The sequence below is a fragment of the Mandrillus leucophaeus genome, unplaced genomic scaffold, assembly GCF_000951045.1.
Source record: "Mandrillus leucophaeus isolate KB7577 unplaced genomic scaffold, Mleu.le_1.0 Scaffold299, whole genome shotgun sequence".
NCBI classification, from domain to species: Eukaryota; Metazoa; Chordata; class Mammalia; order Primates; family Cercopithecidae; genus Mandrillus; species Mandrillus leucophaeus.
The window spans coordinates 3,215,077-3,231,699 of NW_012103131.1; the positions used below are offsets into that span (position 1 = coordinate 3,215,077).

The 16,623-nt window shown below is 42.9% G+C and overlaps 2 long non-coding RNA genes across 2 annotated transcripts in view; one reads left to right on the forward strand and one right to left on the reverse strand.

Moving 5' to 3' along the window:
- The window catches only part of LOC105544143, a 28,205-nt gene extending 16,338 nt beyond the window's left edge, over positions 1-11,867 (forward strand). Inside the window, exons 3-5 of the long non-coding RNA XR_001006723.1 lie at positions 1,449-1,512; positions 8,760-8,861; positions 9,133-11,867. This is a non-coding gene — a long non-coding RNA (uncharacterized LOC105544143). The remainder of the gene's footprint in view (positions 1-1,448; positions 1,513-8,759; positions 8,862-9,132) is intronic.
- The window catches only part of LOC105544142, a 13,614-nt gene continuing 4,453 nt past the window's right edge, over positions 7,463-16,623 (reverse strand). The window contains exons 2-5 of the long non-coding RNA XR_001006722.1: positions 13,818-13,932; positions 11,684-11,753; positions 9,579-9,933; positions 7,463-9,378 (exon numbers count right to left, since the gene is read on the reverse strand). This is a non-coding gene — a long non-coding RNA (uncharacterized LOC105544142). The remainder of the gene's footprint in view (positions 9,379-9,578; positions 9,934-11,683; positions 11,754-13,817; positions 13,933-16,623) is intronic.

A 16,623-nucleotide genomic window follows, 5' to 3' on the forward strand; every position in this document is an offset into this window, starting at 1 on the left:
GGAAGGAAGGGAAAAAGAAAAAGAGAAAGAGAAGAAAGAGAGAAAGGAAGGAAGGAAGGAAGGAAGGAAGGAAGGAAGGAAGACAGGCAAGTAAGCAGCCAAAGGCCTGGGAACCATGGAGGAATGGCCCTGGAGGCAGACTTACCCTCAGGTAAGAGCACAAGCGTTGGCAGTAGCCAGCCTGGTTTTGCACCCTAGCACTGCCGCTTATTAGACATGCCATAGTGGGCAAGTTACTTAACCTTTTCATGCATCAGCTTCTCATCTATAAACAATAGTGCCTATGCGGGAATGCAGTGGTGGTTGAAGAAAGAAGGAGAAAAGGGCCTAGGACATCAGAAATAGGTAGGACTAGAGCTAGGGCTGCGGTACAGCTTGGAGGCTCTGGAAGCGAGTCCTGGAGTCAGGGCTGTGAGACATGAGAGGCGGCTCTGGCAGAGGCACATGTTCTCTGTGCAAATCCAAGGAGCCCACCAGGAAGACCCTGAATTCCCATCACTGGCGTATCCACCAACTCTTGCAGATCCTGACCTTGGAGGCTGCCTCTTGCTCTCATTTTCTTTTCTGCTCAGACACCTACAGCTGCGTTGGTAGCTGTCCTTCTAACGGCTTGGGGGTAGGGGAGCACAGTCAGGGGGCACGTAGTTGGGATGAGGGTGAGGAGGGGTGCTATGGAGAAGGGGTCTCAGGTACTAAATTGAAGCCGGGAAGGCTCAAAGGCAAATATGGATTCTCTACAGCTCTGATGGAAAGCCTTGCTCCAATCTGAATTCTGGTCTTCCAAGAAAAATCAGAAGCAATGACAGGCTCTTTAATATGGGTTCCAGCCACAGGTCAGAGATCAAACGTCGCTGAACCAGTGTGAGGAAAAGAATGGCAGGCAGACGTCTTCCTTTTCCACACACAGACTGTAATCAGCTCTCCACAAGGTCATCCCGGAACACCAAGGACAGTCCAGATACCTCCTGGCTCTCCTCAGTGATGGACAGAAGCAGTGGTGCAGATAATCTGCCCAAATGGTGGGTAATCCAAAAGCCATTTCTATTTGGCCTTGGGAGAAGCTTCTCTGCTCGTTCTGAGTATGGGTGTGTGTGAGCCTCCCTGCCAGGTCCATGTGCACAGTGAGGCTGCTCTCAGGGAAGGTGTCCTGCTGGCAGCAGGGGCCGTGGGTACTGGCAGGGAGTCGGCAATGGAAAGGGCAGTTCAGGAAGAAAAGGGTGCAGATGGGCTCCATTTGGCCTCCTTCCTTGGTCCATTCTCATCTTCCTGGGCCCTGCGGATGCATGGCCTGGGCTCCTTTGGCCCCTGGCTTTCAAGCCGGTTTGAGCTATAGGAGATGGAGCAGAGAAAGGAGAGGAAGGCCAGCATCTTTCTTCCCTGCTTCCTTCCGGCTCTGGCATCTGGTGCAGTCTCACTCATCATCTCCGCTTCCCTCTGCTTCTTCCCAGGTTCCAGTTCTCCCTGGGTTCCAGGAACACCATCTCCTTCCTCGTCTCTTCCATCCCAGGGAGGGTAAGAGAACTTTTATTCAATAGAGAAAACATTGTTTTTTAACCAAAGCTATGTGGGAGTGGGGACTGGGAGTGTATGTAGAAAGGTAGGGAGTTGATTATGGTTAAGTCCTTGTCTATCTAATTTACCATGCCTAGAAGTAAAAAGATAATGTAAGAACAGATACATCAAAAAATAGCGACCCAGAACTGAAAACAAGGACTTGAATAGATATTTGTACACCTGTGTTCATAGCAGTATTGTTCACAGTAGCCACAGGCAGAAGAAAACTAAATGTCCATCGACAGATGAATAGAAATAAAATGTTACATATAAAAACAATAGGATATTATTCAACCTTAGAAAGGAATGAAATTCTGTACAATGTGGATGAACCTTGAGGACACTATGCTAAGTGAAATAAGCCAGTCTCAAAAGGACAAATATCGTATGATTCCACTTACATGAGATACCTAAAATAGGCAAATTTATAGCGACAAAAAGTACAGTAGCGGTTACCAGGCACTGGGGAGAAAAGGGAATGCGGAGTTAATGGGGACAGAGTTTCTGTTTACGAAGATGAAAGCATTCTGGAAATGGATAGTGGTGATGATTGCATGACACTGTAGATGTACTTAATGTTAGTGAATTGAATACTTGAAATAGTTAAAGTGGTTTAAAAAATAGCTGTGTAAGAATAGTATTTAAAGTTATGGTGGTGACTGTCAGGAGCAGCCGTGGAGAGGAGTCGTGAGTGCTTACCACCAGGAAGTGACACTCGGGGGCTGGAGGAAGACTTACCACCAGGAAGTGACACTCGGGGGCTGGAGGAAGACTTACCACCAGGAAGTGATACTGGGGGCTGGAGGAAGACTTACCACCAGGAAGTGACACTCGGGGGCTGGAGGAAGACTTACCACCAGGAAGTGATACTCGGGGGCTGGAGGAAGACTTACCACCAGGAAGTGATACTGGGGGCTGGAGGAAGACTTACCACCAGGAAGTGATACTGGGGGGGCTGGAGGAAGACTTACCACCAGGAAGTGATACTGGGGAGGCTGGAGGAAGACTTACCACCAGGAAGTGACACTCGGGGGCTGGAGGAAGACTTACCACCAGGAAGTGACACTGGGGGCTGGAGGAAGACTTACCACCAGGAAGTGATACTCAGAGGCTGGAGGAAGACTGCAAGAGAATGCTGCCTTTCACTGCAATCCTTTCAGTGCTATTTTACTTTAGAGGTACAGTTAACATTGATGCAGTGCTTACGACGTGCCAGGCATGCTTTGCACACTTACATATATGCTCACATAATCCTCCTATCAATGCCATGATGCAGTAGCAGTACCTGTGAGGATCTGCATTTTGCAGAAAAGGAAACAGAGATACGTGGTAAGGCCTCCATCTCAGGCAGGCTGCCCAGAGGCCCTGCTCCTAATCATCCTACTTTGCTGCCTCTTGTGCACATATATGACTGGGATGAATGACAAAAGTTAAAAATATGCTGCAGTGAATATCCTTGTATACATATTTTATGTGCTTGTGTGAGGATATCAGACTCCTAGAAGTGAAATAACCTCAATTTTTACAACAGAAAAAACATGGCATTCAATTCATCATGTGGATATAAAAACTATTAGAACACTGATACTGACATTATACTCATTTTATTATGGAATTGAAGCACAGAAGCAAACGACCTTTGTTTGTATTCATGATTTTTAACAGGTCTGCTGGTTCCTCTAGCCCCTCTAATTTCCTCTCATCTCTCCTATAACAACAATGATCAGAATGATACCTGAGGAATAAACCATAAGAAAAATGAGCATTGAGAGGGTAAATCAAGCTTCCTTTAGAAAGAGAGGAAAATAATTTTGCAGTTGCGAAACATGTTGAAATATTATTTTTACAGTGAAAACAGTTACATCACAAGTTTAAATTACATTTCCATCTGAAATGGAGTCGATTTGCACCACCTACTGGAATATACAGCTTCATATAGTCAGAGGTTTAAAATTACAAAACCACTTTTGAGAATTCAGAGTTACATTTCTAGTTATCGTTAAGAAACCAGCTCCTTTGACATGTTGGAAATGCCAAACACTAATTTACTTCAGGGACTATTTTCTAAAACAAACTCTCTTTAGAAGCCAAATTTAATCATCTAGCTAAATTAACAAATTGTACAACTGCTTATAAAAATAAAATGATTAAGCCAAATACATCAACCAAACAGATACAAATGTAAATGAGAAGCAAAACTGAAACCAGTATATATTATCAGTTGCTAAATCACTATTGAAAAACAGAATTCAAGCAGACAACTGGAAAATGACAGGAAACGTAAGCAAACAGGATAATAAACAGAACATAACTCAACATTAATTTAAAAAGAACTCACCCAATGAAAATGTGATAGTGTTTACATCCAAAGTAATAATCATTGTCATGGCTTAATTACAGCCCGAACATCAATACACAAAGTATTCATATTTAGGCTCTTTGGCATTTTAAAGGAAACCCCAACAAAAATTTTCATTTTTTTATGACAAACTACTCCAAGCAATAAATTTCTCAATATATAGTAGCAACATTTATTATTATATAATTGGCAAGAATGCATAGAAAAAAATACATCCACAGTATCTGCTGTTCTAGATGAAATTGCTTTAGAATAGAAGCCTAAATATATTACATTTTAATTTCTTGAAACCTATTATAGCATTTCACTTATTTTATGGGTATTTTGTCTGAAAATTGATTTTATTTTTATATGTCAACTAAATTAGATGTCAACTAAATTAACTGAAGCATAAAATATGCTGGCAAGATATATTTACAAATACACACCACAAAATGGTGTGCAAGTAACAAGAACCTGATTTACAGTCACAGGCACAAAAAGACCTGGGCAGAGTGACCAACTGATCCACAGTCCTCCTTGTGGTTGCAAGTGATTTGTGTATGACAAGCCTGTTTACAGTGACAAACATTAGATGCAAGGTTGCTAGAAGGTTTGCCTTTCTCATTTTAGTTCATTGCTTGTGTGATTTCATTTCTAAAGTTCTCATCTGCATTGAAAAGCTTGGATTGTTTCATTTCTACCAGGTAAGCAGGCAGGTACCTTTCCTCAGGTATCACCTCCATGGCTTACCTCACCAATTCCATGGGGATGGCTCCTACATATTTTAAATCTGCAGCCCCGATCTCTCTTTTTTTTTTTTTTTTTTTTTTTTTTTGAGAGTGAGTCTCACTCTGTCGCCCAGGCTGGAGTGCATGGTGCAATCTCAGCTCACTGCAACCTCTACCTCCCAAGTTCAAGCAATTCTTCTGCCTCAGCCTCCCAAGTAGCTGGGATTACAGGTGCCCACCACCACCACCCAGCTAGTTTTTGTATTTTAGTAGAGATGGGGTTTCAACATGTTGGCCAGGTTGTTCTCGCACTCCTGATCTCAAGAGATCTGCCCACCTTGACCTCCCAAGGTGCTGGGATTACAGGCGTGAGCCACCACGCCCAGCCCCAACATCTTTTCATAGCTTGGCAGTACATGTTCGTGTCTACTTGCTACCCTCTCAGATGTCCCAAAGGCATCTCAAAGTGCACATGTCCCAAAGCCAGCTCATGACCTCACCGGTCTTTAACCCTCATCCTCTCTCAGTGTCCCCAGCTCATCCATCCTATTTGATATGATTTGGTTCTCTGTCCCCACCCAAATCTCATCTAGAACTGTAATCCCTACCTATCAAGGGAGGGACCTGGCAGAAGGTGATTGGATCATGAGGGCAGTTTCCCTCATGTTGTTCTCGTGATAGTGAGTTCTCATGAGATCTGATGGTTTTTAAAGTGTGGCACCCCCCTCGCTCTCTCTCTTGCTGCCATGTAAGACATGCCTTGCTTCCCCTTTGCCTTCTGCCATGACTGTAAGTTTCCTGAGGCCTCCCTCACCATACAGAACTGTGAGTCAATTAGAACTCTTTTCTTTATAAAAGACCCAGCCTCAGATAGTTCTTTATAGCAGTATGAAACGGACTAATACATGATTCATCCAACCAGATATGCCTGGTGCCTACTTTCCTCTTCATTCCCAACCCAATCCATACACAAAGCCCTGGCCATCTGATTTTCTATATCCCCCTGAAGCCTGTCTGACTCACTCCATCTCCTCCTCTCCCCCACTATTCCAAAGAATTATCAGGTCTAATGGACTCAACCCAAATGCCCACCAATGACAGATTGGATTTAAAAATCTGGTACATATTCACCATGGAATACTATGCAGCCATAAAAAAAGAATGAGCTCATGGCTTTTGTGGGAACATAGATGGAACTGGAGGCAAATTATTCTTCTTAGCAAATTAATGGAGGAACGGAAAACCAAATATTGCATGCTCTCACTTATAAGTGAGAGCTAAATGATAAGAACTTATGAACACAATGAAGGAAACAACAAACACAGGGGTCTACTTGAGGAGGGAGGGTGGGAGAAGGGCGAGGAGCAGAAAAGGTAACTATCGGGTACTGGGCTTAATACCTGGGTGAAGAAATAATCTGTACAGCAGACCCAGTGGCATGCATTTACCTGTGTAACGGATCTTTACATACACCCTCAAACCTAGAATTAAAGTAAAAACAAACACACAAAACTAGTATCAGAAAACATTAATTCCTTAATATTACCAAATGTCTACTTAATATTTACATGTTTCACATTTCTTTGAGTGTCTAATATTTTGCTTTTCTAAAAAAAACAAAAAAAGGAAAAAGAACAGATTTAGCCTGAACTGATTTAGTAGCCTGGTCTAGCCTCATTGCCCCTGATCATGTGACGCCTGTCTAAAAGCCTTTTACTGTGGCTGGACCTAGTTTCTTAGTAAGGCCACGGAGGCCCTTCCTGATCTGGTGCCCACTGCCTGTCCAGCCCAACTCACACCTGAGCCCCATGTCCTCTTAGCTTTTCATGGCTCACTCTGGCTGTGCTCTCCACCACCACTAGGACTTTGCTGGCACTTTCCTCTCTGCCTGAAATTCTCTTCTCTTTCCTTCTCTGCAAAGTTACCTCCTCCTAACTTCCCTGAGTCAACTCAGAGTTGCAAATTTACATTTTAGGGGGCACTTATTTAGAAGTCTATGTGCCCCCACTAGACGGTTTTTACTCACCTTTGTGTTCCCAGCACCCAGCACATGACCTGCACATAGGAAATATGGAATGATTCACTCAGACCAGAGCCAGAGAGGTGCCTGCCCTGGGCCCCATGAGGCTGCGGTTCCACTCTGGCTCTCCTCTGACCACCACTCCCCACATAGGGTGAGGAGACAGGTGCACCTGGAGCTCCAGGGAACTGACCCTAATGGCTCCAAGCCTACTTTTAGGGCCTGTCCCCAAGAGGACTTGGTGTACACACCCCAAACCAGTGTGTGCTTGGTGTACACACCCCAGCTGGCCAAGGGACAGTTGTTATGAAGTCAAGAGGACATAACATATTTAATAGCTTCCCAGGGGCAGCTGTTATCAAGGTGTATTTATCAAGGAAGGAGGCTAGAACAGCTTTTCTTTAATAATGAGTTAGCTTAATCTATGAAAACTTCCACTATCTGGACATATGCTATTCAGGCCTCCATGTGCAGTTTTCCCAAAGCCCTGCAAATGTTAGCACAGAGTTTTTGGTTTCACAAGTATCTGAGAATAAACTGTATATCAACACTTATATCGAGATGATTCCCTATACCCCTTCTGAAATCGGAGTTCAAAAGAGGACTGACTCTTTAAAAAGTCAGTCCGATTCCCCAAACTCACTGATAATCACAATGAATGAGGGGGCTGGAAGAGAGTAGGGATAAAATATTGAAGCCGTTCAGTATGAAAAGCGTGTTCCAAAATGATTATAAACACCAAAATTCTGAAAAAAAAAAAAATATGTTATTTGGGTAGTGGGACCATGAATTTCCTTGCCTTTTTACATTTTACTACAGTTTGAGTTTTATTTCATAAATACGCTTACATTTGTAATGAGAATCTTATCCTTTTGAAGAATCAAGTTACCATTCCATTTCATGTGTAGAATGTGAACATTGTGCCCGAGTCTGTCACCTTTGTTATCCCTCGTGTGAGAGCAGTGCTAGGAATTTTCTGTCTATATATTTGCTTTGCTGGCAGAGGCAAAAACAGTGTATTTTCAGAGCACAGTGGAAAAGGACTATGGCTTAACTTCCATTTTATGTAGTGAGAGTCATGGGCATACTTCATTTATAGGTTAAAATAATGTGGTGCCTGGCTGGTGGACCTGGAGTCCACTGGATTTTAGGCAGCTACCTGCATTTTCTTTTATTACCCCTACTACCTAATTTCCATTAAGCCCACTTTGATTTCCTTTCAGTTTCCTAATTGGGGTCTGGAGTTGCTTTTTTTTTTAAATAGCCATGCTTCTAGAAATCCAGTTTTCTTTTTCCTTAGAAATAATAATTGTTTAGTTATTAAGCTAGAAAAAGCCCAAGGGTTTCTTTGAGAGCCCAGTTGCCTACCTCCCCCACCCCAGGTCCATCCCCGACCGGGCCCCTTGCACCATGTGTTCTCGCTGCCAGGCTCGCCTGGCCCCCACTGCCATTCCCACCTGCACATTTAAGTGTTCTGCAGTCACCGTCCCACTGTCTGCCCAGGTTTCCAAGTGTCTCTCCAATGCCTAAGGCTTCACGACCCTTCCTGATCCTCTCCACTGTCACCATTCCCAGCCCAGTGTGTTTGTCATGCCTTGTAACCTCCACTACACCTTGTACCTTTCCTTTCTCAGTGGCCACATTCTGCCTTTCTGGAGTGAATACTTGCTATGGCCCTCGTCCCACACCCAGAACTAGAGCACTGAACCCTGTAGACCAGAAACCATGTTTTACTGATACGTTGAATCCAGCACTGCACCTCGGACTCAATAAGTAACTGTTGAATTGAACTAAATCAAGCATACCTTGTTTGGTCAATCTGAATATTTCCCTCAAAATTACTTAGAAGTCTTTCTTGAGAAATGTCTTTTCCTAGCCAACCCAGCAGACTGTCTGACTTAAAACAATGATTGACAGACAGAAGAACGTGGCCAGAAAAAAATGCAACAGAGAGGATTAAATGCAATATAACCAGGGATGAGCTACTTGTGATAATAATCTGGAGCGGGGATGAAAGTAGGGGAGACGGACGTAGACGGCCCATGTGTTGATCGCTGTTGATGGTAGGTGATGGTGATGGCTCATGGGAGTTCCTTTTACTGTTCTCTCTACTTAGGTTTACACTCAGCATTTTTTGTGATGAAAAGATTTGAAGACGACGACGGAAGACGGAGAAGCAGCAGCTGATCTGCAGACTCCGAGGAGGTCCCAGGAAGAGGTATAAAGGAAGGGGTCTGAGACATGGGTCTTCCTCCCTGTGGGTACCATCCCTTCCTGTGGCAGCTCTCCTGTTCTCTAAGCACCTTGACCACCCCAACCCACCTCATTTACATGGACCTGGCACTCACATCTTTCACCTGTACAATGGCACTCCAGGCTCTGCCTCTTGGGTAGTGCCCTATGTCCTGGAATATTCCCAGATGAGAATGGGACTCGTTAGGTAGAGCTGTATGCTCTGCCTCACCTAATCCAGCTGGCAACCCCCACAGGTGTCACCCACCAAGATCTTCCGGGACAGGAAAGCCCTGCAATATCTCTCACATCACACCAAACAGAGCCCCACACCAAGAAAAGAGCTGCCCACACCTCACAGAAGCCATGCTAGTGGACATTTCTCCACTCTGCAAGCCTCTCAGTGCAGCGGAGGCCAGCGCAGACCATCCTCTGCCCAGAACAGCTGCATTCTAAATGACCCCTCAGAGAGCCCTCCGGATGGCCGCCTCTCCCACCGGTCCCTGCAATCACATAAAAAACACTCATTGCAGCCAAGATGCACAAAGCACGGTATTGATTTCATACTCGGGTTTTTCCAAAACAAATCATCAACCCACACCAATTATGTCCAATCAGTTTTATGGATAAAGAAGCCTGAGACTCTCCAACAGAAGAGCTTGAGTCTCCCTTTTTACTCTTGTGCTGGGTGTCCTTTTCCTACCTCCAGACCATGACAAGAATATTTGTAAAGTACATGAGGCCAGTCCTTTTGCCTAATGTTGACAGACAAGAGGAAGATTCCAGGGAGAAATGCCACAGCAGCAAATGAATATGAATGATGCTTTTCCACATTGTGCTTATAAAATGCCTTTGTACCAGAATCTCAAAGCTCTCCAGGAAGCAAGGCTTTGACTGGGACTTTCACTCAGGGTAAACATGAGTGGTCAGAGCTTCCCAAGTCATTTGTGATAAAGAACAAAAGTCCGGATACTTTTAAAATGCAATATTCTTGCCTTCTGGGTAGTAAACAAAGTGTGCAGATGGATGATGACATCTGTGGATTCTGGCTCCACTTCCTAGAGAGAAAAAAAACATGTAAATAAATATGTAAAAAATTGTCATATGTGGATGACACCGTTGGTTCATCCAGTAGTTACCATTCTGTCCAACATTCACGAGCAATGGATTCTATTACTGGGTGCCTTGTGACTGCATGACACTGAGAAAGTAAAATATATTTATCTTCAATGCACGGGGGAAGATAAATGCTATAGAAATATTTAGTAAAAAGGTCCAGTCAGTGGCTTTGACACTTGATGGTTTTGCACTAAGCAACACTGTCCTTTTGTTCTCTCCATTGGAAGCCTCCTTGTAAATGTTTAATAGCTAAATGACTCAGTAGGGTCTGCAAAGGTCAGGCCCTTAACTGGAAAGGCAGAGGGGAACTCACAAGCAGTCTCTATCAGATTGATTGGAAGGTTCATTTGAGAATTTTTTCCTTCTCATCCTTAGCTTAAGGTGCACGTGCACCATGAATAACTGCCTGGGCTCCAGCCACCCACATGCGTGAAGACCAGACATTAGTGACTTTGAAACTCTTCCTAGGATTCATTTAGGATATTAATCAGCTTCAGAAGAAAACTCACAAAGACTCTAAGAACAATTCTGTTGCAAAAGTGATACCTAGCAGAGACAGTCTACCCTTGCAGTCACTTGCATTGTATCCTGAAAGTCAATGCTAAGAGCTTGGAAAAGAATTCGAGCTCATCAGGTGTCCAGAAAATAAACTCCTTCAAATGCAGTCAAAATAGTTTCAATAACTTCAAATACTCTACTTGTTATGAATCTACAGAGCAGCAATGAAATAATTATCAGTTAATGATTAAATGTCAGATAGCTATAACCAAGGGTGTCTTGCTATTACACTGAAAAATCGTGTATTAAGGTTTTGTTGGGGTGCAGAAAATGATTCCCCAAAATACAGTGCTTTGGCATGCCGAGTACTTTGAAAATCGAAAGGTTTTAGAAATAAGCCTTAGACCCAAGCTCTCTTTCTGACTTTTCTTACCTCCTTGTTTCTCTGATCCTCTTTCTAGAAGCACCTGGAGGGACTGGACCGACTCTCTGGAATTTTCTTATCTAACAAAGCTTCTTTCCAAAAACAAGAAAAAAAGGCAATAGTCGTAAGAACTCCCTTCTTTAGGAATCTCATCAAATGACCAGGAAAGAAGAGACGAGACAGAGCTGTCACTACACCCAGACTACTCATCTATTCTCTTGAAGGCAGTACTGACAACCTTTGTGCAAGGTGACATTTCACCCATCTTCCCAACACCTCCCCCAGAGCTCAGAGGAACTTTTGTCGTTTACTCCTACACACCTCATCCCCCACTTACCTATGAAGAGAGGGTATACAGGCATCTGGACCCTGCTGGGTTATTAGGTCATTACTCTTCTGCAACTCCCCGTGGTATGCACGTTAAAATAAACGCATGCCTTTTCTCCTGTTGCTCTGCCTTTTTCAGCTCATTTTCAGCAAAACCTTCAGAGGGTGAAAGGGGAAGCTTTTCTCCTTTGTCCTTACGTTTTGCATTGTCTTGTACCTTGACATTTTTCTACTCTTGTCAAGTTAAACTGTAAAGCAAAATATAGATCATTAGCTGGCTAATTATTTTTGACTTAAAAAGTAGCTAGCATTTGGTTTTGGGTACCACAGTGTGTCCAGTAAAGTCTTTTCAGAAGCAATGATCTATAAACATTTGTTATCATTCGCCATTATTAAACACATTTTTGGTTGACTAAAGTGACTCACATTTGTAGTCCTACCTATTCAGGAGGCTGAGGCAGGAGGATCACTTAAGTCCAGGAAGGAGCTCAAGTCCAGCCTGGGTGCTCTCTAAAAACACTAAAATTAAAAAAAATTCTGAACATGCGACCCCAATATCATGTATATTTATTTGTAAATGCTATACTGTCACTAATACATGGACATAAAACAAGTGGAAAACAATGTAACATTTTAATTTACTGACTGAAAATTAGTTATATTTTCATTAATATTTTTTAAAAGAGCAAAATTGCTGAATAGGCTTTATTTTTGAGAATCTTGGTTGAAAACTTTGTGGTATAACAGTTTGAGGTCTCCTTCCAAGTCAAGTTTATTTTAAGATGTGGTTTTAATGGCTGTCATCACTTAAAATATCTCAAAAGATAAGCAAGCCTACTTGAAAAAATTACATGGTCTCAGGGTTTACTAAATCCAACTGCTCATTTCAACTGTATGCACAAATCATGCACAGGTTTTAACTGAAATGTAATTAGTTAAATTTCCGTCTTCTTTGAAGTCCATCAGTCTTTTTTTAACAAACCAATTAAACAGTATCAAGGAATAACTCAGAGATTTTTAGTTAGTTGTTTTATATGCAGTTTGTTTACTTGTACAAGAAGAAAGGTCAATAGACTGCTGTCATGGAACAAAATTAAAAACAGGACGTATAACAGATAGGCAGAAAAGCCTGCTGGCAGCCTGGGAATCGTGAATCTTGCAGGCATATTTTTGGGGTAAACAAATCAGTTGGCAGCTGATAAAGAGATCAGTCTGGATGTTCTGGGTAGGACAACTAGTATCAAAGAAAACAATTAAGTGTGGACAGATTTTTCGAACCCCTGACGGTGTGGCTGAGGAGCACATGAGGCTTGCTGCCTCTGGACGGGCTCTGCTGGCTCTCTTCCCTTCGCACGCCTTAAGTAAGCCAGAACTACGCCACTGTCCTCCTTAGAATTCCTCAATATATTTAAAACTCAACCTCTCCATTTGGAAGATTTCTAAAAGAGGTTAGGAATTTCAGTTTCTAAGTTAAGTGTGCAGATATGAGTTTTTATAAGCAATATACATCATTTTTAGAGACAAAAATCACATAATGTTGGAAAGATTTCTAAACATCTACTTTCAAAAATGCTCTCCATAAGATTCTTTTGAAAACCAAATACTGGCCGGGCGTGGTGGCTCATGCCTGTAATCCCAGCACTTTGGGAAGCCGAGGTGGGTGGACCACCTGAGGTCAGGAGTTTGAGAGCAGCCTGGCCAACATGGTGAAACCCCATCTCTACTAAAAATATAAAAACTTAGCTGGGCATGGTGGCGGGCACCTGTAATCCCAGCTACTTGGGAGGCTGATGGCAGGAGAATTGCTTGAACCCGGGAGGCAGAGGTTGCAGTGAGCGGAGATGGCGCCACTGCACTCTGGCCTGGGCAACAAGAGCAAAACTCTGTCAAAAAAAACCAAAACCAAAACAAATACTTTCCCACTCATTGTTTTTTTGTTTGTTTGTTTGTTTTTGTTTGTTTGTTTTGAGACGGAGTCTCAAACTCCGCCTCCCAGGTTCACGCCATTCTCCTGCCTCAGCCTCCCAAGTAGCTGGGACTACAGGTGCCTGCCACCATGCCCAGCTAATGTTTTGTATTTTTTAGTAGAGATGGGGTTTCACCATGTTGGCCAGGCTGCTCTCAAACTCCTGACCTCAGGTGGTCCACCCACCTCGGCTTCCCAAAGTGCTGGGATTACAGGCGTGAGCCACCCGCCTGGCCTACTCATTGTTAAAACATCACCTTTGTTTTGAAGAAACAGATTCAGTCTGTTTGGTTTTGTGAAACTTTCGCTTGGGTATCATCCTAATGACAGCTACATGTCATCACAGATAAGATGAGAAAATGTAGAACACTCTTTATAAAAGAAAATATAGTAACTCATTTTCAAGCTTGACAATTCTTTTGAATGCTTTACTACTAATGATCTGTGATCTCTGTGGGATACAAGATTTTCAAGGTCACTCCTTGCTGTGATCTGGATATATGTATGTCCCCACCAAACTCATGTTGAAATTTGATCTCAGTGTGGTAGTTCTCTCAGGAATTGGTTAGTTCTGCAAGAGTGGGTTGTTACAAAGTCAGAACACCCACCTGGTTTTGCCTCTCTTCACACATGTCCACTTACCCACTGATCTTCTCTGCCATATTATGACACAGCCTGAAACCTCTCACCAGAAGCCAGAGCCATGTGCTTCAACTTCCCAGCCTGCAGAACCATGAGCTAAATCAACCTTTTCTAAAAATAGATTACCCAATCTTAGGTATTCTGTTATCATGACACAAAACAGACTAAGACACCCCTCATCACAAAACTCTGAAAAGATTCTGCAAAAGGCTTTGCTTTTTCACCAAATTTGGCCTTGTGAATGGCATCCAATAGCCTATCCAAGCCACCATATATGCCTGTGGTAGACTGCATAACGGTCACGGATAACCAACAACCCTCCTTAGGGTCCAGTCTCCCCTGCCACATGTATGCTTGGCTTGGCCATGTGATTTATTTGGCCAAAAAAAAAAAAAAAAATGAATGGCAGTGATGTTTGCCACTTCTGACCAAAAGCTTTTGGAGCTAGTCTGCAATGCACCAATCTCTTTTTGTCTCTCTGCTACTGCAAATGGCAATGTTCCAGATTGAGGCTGCTTCATCAGATGGGACATACTTATGCTAAATATTTGGGACATTCTCATCCTAAAAATTTTTTCACTATTTATCTGAAATTCAAATTTAACTTTGCATCCTGTTCTTTCTCTGGCTAACCCAGCTGTAAGCCACTGACCTGGCTAACCCAGCTGTAAGCCACTGACCTGGCTAACCCAGCTGTAAGCCACTGACACTTGGGGATCATTTGGTTTGTCAGTATAACCCAATCCTATTTGACCAGCTCACCATGGCCCAAGGAAGGGCACCTGTGTCAATCCATAAATAACATATTAGTAAAGCTTAACTTTGCCTTTACTTGTCAGATTAAAAAAAAAAAAAAAAAACCAGTCTTCCTGCACCTCAGGGGATTGTCTTTGGAGACCACTATTCAAAGGTATAATCTACAGGGCAAGGTTGTCAGAAACTTAACAATTGCAGTAAAAATGTACACTAATCAGCACTACCCCAGAGATACTAGATTCTGGAGGTGACTGGAGGATCTGTTTGCGTAACAAGTTCCTCAGGTGATTATGAGACAACTTCAAATCCACTGGCCTATGTCTACTATTTGACTTTTTAGAAAGCTAAGGTAGGAGACCTGGGTACTAGTCCTAACTTTGTAACTACCTTTGTATGATGTTCAACAAGTCGATCCTATTCTCCTTTCTGGACTGCATTGCTCTCATCTAAAGAGGCAAGAGATTGGCTCAGATGACCTCAAATCTCTTTCAGCTCTAAAAGTCTAGGATCAGGAGCCAGAAATTCAAAACTTTCTAAGATCCAGAAAGTAAACAAATGAGGCTGGTGAGGGGTAAGACATTAGGTTGTGGAAGCGCCCATGGCAAACTGAAAAGCATATTCCCCAAATGGTCCCTGAGTTGAGAGGTTTTCAAGTTTGGCATGCTCTGCCCGTGAGGCTAGATAAGAACCGTGAGCATCCTGGCCACTTGTTCTTCTGGCAGGAGCCCCAACCACATTTGCCTAACTTAAAATTGTCTTGCTATAACATTTTGGAAACTATACAAATAACTACCTGAATGTACAAATGACTGGGATTTTTCTCAGAAATCATTGCCTGCTGGGAGGATTTTTGCTAACTGAGAAAGTCTATCTACAAACTGTTTTAGAATGGAACAAACTGTATGTCAATACGACCTTTAATAATTAATGACATTGACATTGCAGTATTTCAGAGCTACTTCATTAAACATTTCTAGCTTTGATTTTGCAGATTAAAAAAATATTTTGGAGCCAACAATATTGTTTTTATGTCTCAAACATTTTGATGAGCATTTTAAAAGCCTGTCAGCCCCAGTCATTTTCCCTCCGTTGCCTAAGGGCTGAAACAGTTCTGTCGGCTTGTGCTGTGCCTGGTGTCAGTGATCAGACGGGACTCCAGCCTTTGAGGAGCTCACAGTCGGGAAGGGAGGCAGATACAAACAGGTAATTTTTCTATAATGTGACAAGTGCAGGATAAAGCAATACAAGCGACTGGAACAAAGAAAGGAACCCTGAGGGGTAAGGAGGTGGAGGTGTCAGGAGAGAAGCCAGGTGTGGAAGGAAAAGGTATTTTAGGCAGAGGAAAGCACCAGCAAACGTGGAGCTATGGAACAAGTAGCTGGAGCAGCAAACAAGCACACTGCTCATTCATTCAACAGACACTCTTAGTAGCTAGAGCATCAGGCACTGAAGAGGCAGGTAAACACGTGAGAGCCATGGATAGTTACAAGAGCCAGGATAACTACACAGACAAGGCAGAGCAGGCCACGGTTGATGGGGTACATCCCAAGTGGGGCCCTGGGGCAGGAGGACAGGGATGGAGGAAACAGGCAGACACTGGTACAATACAAAAATGAAAATCAATTAGTGTCTGAAAACTTGAAATTCTAAGAGTAATGACTTATCCTCCATGTTTTCCCACAAAATATTCCAACCTCCTATATTAAAAAGTGACAATAACTTTTTAAAAAACACTACACCATGTAAAAGTGGGTTTCTCACCTATTATAAAAAATTTTCCTGACCACTATGAGCTCCAGCAGCATGTAAAAGTGTTTGACTAGGGAAAAAGAAAAAATTAATAAGCTCTTAGAGCAAAAGGCATATATAAATTTTATGTAACCCAGATGTGCCCAATTGCTCCAGCCCCCAGCAATCTTGCTCCTTTACGAACTAAATTACAGTACTGTAATCCTGGTCCTGTGTGTGGCTGCTGGAGACCCAGCCCTGACTCAGGTTTTCCTCCAGTCAGTCCCA